The sequence below is a fragment of the Schistocerca nitens genome, chromosome 6 (assembly GCF_023898315.1).
Source record: "Schistocerca nitens isolate TAMUIC-IGC-003100 chromosome 6, iqSchNite1.1, whole genome shotgun sequence".
NCBI classification, from domain to species: Eukaryota; Metazoa; Arthropoda; class Insecta; order Orthoptera; family Acrididae; genus Schistocerca; species Schistocerca nitens.
The window spans coordinates 413,069,831-413,074,211 of NC_064619.1; the positions used below are offsets into that span (position 1 = coordinate 413,069,831).

Consider the following 4,381-nt stretch of genomic DNA (forward strand, 5'->3'; position numbering starts at 1 on the left):
TGAAAAACTGAACACAGATCAATCGAGAAAACAGGAAGAAGTTGTGTGGAACTATGAAAAAAATAAGCAAAATATACAAACTGAGTAGTTCATGCGCAAGATAGGCAGCATGAAGGGCGCTGCAAACTCTGAAGCGCCGTGGTCCTGTGGTTAGCGTGAGCAGCTGCGAAACGAAAGGCCTTCGGTTCAAGCCTCCATGGAGTGAAAATTTTTTATTTTCAGACTATTATCAAAGTTAAGGCACTTAAACATAATCAACTTCGCTCTCCAAAATTCCAGGACATGTTCAGATTTGCTTGGACACATGCAGGATTTGACGGTCTACACACGGAAAAATTTGAAAACGTTAAAAACATGTTTTGACAGAGCACAGGGAAAACTGTGCGACTGTGAAACTGCTGCATTCATTTGTTGCAGTTCATGTGACGAACTCTTATGTTTTCATCACTTTTTTGGGAGTGATTATCACATCCACAAAAAAACCTAAATCGGCAAGGTAGAAGAATCTTTTTACCCATTCACCAAGTGTACGAGTTAGATGGGTCGACAACACATTCCTGTCAGGTGACGCACATGCCGTCACCAGTGTCGTATAGAATATATCAGACGTGTTGTCCTGTGGAGGAATCGGTTGACCTATGACCTTGCGAGCAAATGTTTTCGGTGCCCATTGGAGAGGCACGTCATTTCTTCTACCAATCGCACGGTTTTGCGGTGCGGTGGCAAAACACAGACACTAAACTTATTACAGTGAACAGAGACGTCAATGAACGAACGGACGGATCATAACTTTGCGAGAATAAAGAAAGTAAAATTTTCACTCTATGGAAGACTTGAACCAAGGACCCTTCACTCCGGAGCTGCTCACGCTAACCACGGGACCAGGGCGCTCCTGAGCTCACAATCTCCTTAATGTTGCTTATGTTGCACATGGACTACTCAGTTCGTATATTTTGCTTATTTTTTTCGTAGTTCCACACAACTTCTTCCTGTTTTCTCGATTGATCTGAGTCCAATTTTTCAAGGCCTATCCACTGTGCCAACTTATAACAAAATCTGAGGGGGGTGCGATGGGGAGGTTCCCTTGTAAGCCACAGCTTCCAGTCGGCCACTGGCTACAGAACTTCGAAAAAAGCAGGTGCGGCTTGGACACATGGTTCCAACTGCAATTCGTCCCAAACATAGACACCCTCCAGTTTAAAAAATCTACTTTACCCAGTCCGAGACAGGGATGTAGTTGAAACTTCCTGGCGGATTAAAACTGTGTGCCGGACCGAGACTCGAACTCGGGACCTTTGCCTTTCGCGGGCAAGTGCTCTACCAACTTTTTAAAAAAATTGTTCTCATTTTTTTCGATTTTGTTTGTTGCATTTGTTCGGTGCGGATGTCCCATGACACCCATTCAAGTTCAGTATTGAGCCATTGACTCAGTTTATATATATATATATATATATATATATATATATATATATATATATATTACAGAGGGCAGCTAACCCTCTGACCGAACACGCTGAGCCACCGTGCCGGCAGTAACGGAGCTACCCAAGCACGACAACTTTAATTCCGCCAGTACCTCGTCTCCGCTGTAGAGTGAAAATTTCATTCTAGAAACATCCCCCAGGCTGTGGCTAAGCCATGTCTCCGCAATATCCTTTCTTCCAGGAGTGCTAGTTCTGTTAGGTTCGCAGAAGAGCTTCTGTGAAGTTTGGAAGATAGGAGACGAGGTACTGGCGGAAATAAAGCTGTGAGGAGGGGGCGTGAGTCGTGCTTGGGTAGCTCAGTTGGTAGAGCTGGTAATACAGTGCTCTTAAGCTAAGGAGGACGTGAAATTTGTCGTTGTCACATGTCAGACAGCTTTAAAAAAATCTATAATGGAGTTACCGTTACCCACGAGGTCACATCTGGGCTTGTGATCCGACATATATAAATTTATTACTCTACATTTGGTGGCCGTCTACGTTAATCGATCTATTCCAGCCATCTTATCGTTGTTAACGAAAAAATTACTGTGTCCTCTGTTCCCGGTGTTTCCATGTCAACATTCCTCTTGCTGTCGCACACTCGTTTCCATGTTCAAGAATTTTCCTGCACCAAGCATACATGTAATTACTCCCTCAATTTTCCCGCATTTTGTCTTATTATCCTTTCATTTATGCCTATTTTCCCTCAATTTTCGAAATTTTACCGATTTTATATCGCTCCTGCTCATGTGATCTTGAGCTCACTTCTGGGCACGTATTCTAAAATTGCTTGTAAATGTAGTAGAGTTTTCAGCAACTAGCGCAACTACGCAATTTTTTTCTGTGTGTATATATTGGCTAAAGACAAATCGTGATTTTTTGGCTAGCAGATGAATGCTTTTAAGTTACACTGGTCAGCACACAAAACCGCTGTTGAAATTTTCTGGGTCTGCACGGAGAGAGAGAGAGAGAGAGAGAGAGAGACGAAAAGACTGAGGGGAAAGGGGAGGGGAGGGAGGTAAAGCTGAGAACAAGGAAGAGACTCTCAGGATGCCAGACGGGAAAAACAGATGAAGACCGCGAAGCCAACTGTTAATTTCCCCATTTCCTCTGCTCGCGAGTTGCTGTCAGATTCGGCTTCAATGTAAGCAGTCGCATTCCTCGGCGCAAAACCGTTTTGTCAGCCGCAACTGTACAAAGAACATGTTTCTGCAAGTTGCCCTTCCGTAATCCGGGGTGACGCAGAGAGACAGCACTTGCTTACCGCTAAGAAGTAGCCATAGTTTCCTTAAATGATAATTAAATGGACACCCTAGCTACAAACAGGCTTTGATGTACTTCATTGGGGACATGTTGAAAATGTGTGCCCCGACCGGGACTCGAACCCGGGACCTCCTGCTTACATGGCAGACGCTCTATCCATCTGAGCCACCGCGGGCACAGAGGATAGTGCGTCTGCAGGGACTTATCCCTTGCACGCTCCCCGTGAGATCCACATTCCCAACATGTCCACACCACTACATTCGTAGTGCGCCTAATAGATGTTTGCCCATCATACTCATTACTCGTGGTAGATTAATCTACCAAGTCCCGTACGAGTTCCACTTCCCTGCGAGAATACACTCCAGACAAACACCTTCAGATAATGTGGTGTCACCGCTAGACACCACACTTGCTAGGTGGTAACTTAAATCGGCCGCGGTCCTGTAGTACATGTCGGACCCGCGTGTCGCCACTGTGTAATCGCAATCCTAGCGCCACCACATGGCAGGTCACAAGACACGGACATGACCTCGCCCCAGTTGTACGGACGACATAGCTTGCGACCAGACCTACCAAGTCTTCCTCTCAATTGCCGAGAGACTGATAGAATAGCCTTCAGCTTATTCCATAGCTACTACCTAGCAAGGCGCCATTTGTATCAGTGCTTATAGCTTACTACTATTCAAGAGATGTATTCTAACAATAGAATAAAGTTAAGTATATTATTCCAGCTACGTACTGTTCTTCTTATTCATTAATAAGTCTCATGTTCCAGTACTTCACGCCCGTCTGCGTTAGTTTAGCGTGCACTTTCAGCCACTTCATTCTACAAGGTGTTGGCCCAGCTGCCGACACATCAGATAATAATGTAATTCCTAACATTTAAATTTATATTATATGCTGACACATTTTTCTTGTTCGGAAATGCTTTTCTTACGATAGCCGTTCTGTATTTTATATCTTCTCCCTCCGGCCATCATTTGTGTTGTTGCACAAAACTCCAAAACTTATCTACTACTTTTAGTGTCTGATTTATTAAGGGTACCACACCCTGCCTATTTAACCCATGTTAATTTAGGCAAGTATTTGACGCATTTATGACAAAACTATTTTATGGAGGACATTAATATTTTTACTGTGTGTTACATGATGCTAATAGAGTCAACTGTACTAAAATCTACTTTATCCATTTCATAGTTTTTAAGAAATACTTTTTTAAATTTATTAACAAAAAATATTAACTTTTTTCTGTAGAAATTTTTTTGTGAACTTCCTAATGGAAAAATATTAATGAATGTATTACCAGAGGTGGCTTTTTATGTTATGCAGAGTCTCTGCAAATTTCATTCTTTTATTTATGATAGTTTCTGATATAATGGAGCATATGTACAGAAAATTTTAGTTTGTGGGAAATTGACTTTAAAGAAAAAACTTCTGAAATTTGTTATTTACAGTTCATTAAAACTGTCCTGCTGCATATAATGGACCTTCTTTGGCCTCTAGCAGGTCTTCCAGCTTCTTTTTCACCTTCCTGGATGTTTGTCTTGATTTCTTGGTCATATTAGATGCAGACCTGGCTGCATCGGCTATCCTCATTTTATCGCAATGTTGCAAACCAGTGATCATATTTTCACCAGGATTAATTCCCAGAATTT

General features: G+C 42.4%; 1 non-coding gene across 1 annotated transcript; it reads right to left on the minus strand.

Annotated features, from left to right (window-relative positions):
• Positions 1–2,827: 2,827 nt before the first annotated feature.
• Positions 2,828–2,902, minus strand: Trnat-ugu (transfer RNA threonine (anticodon UGU)). The gene has a single exon. It is a non-coding gene; the product is annotated as a tRNA-Thr (tRNA).
• Positions 2,903–4,381: the final 1,479 nt, after the last annotated feature.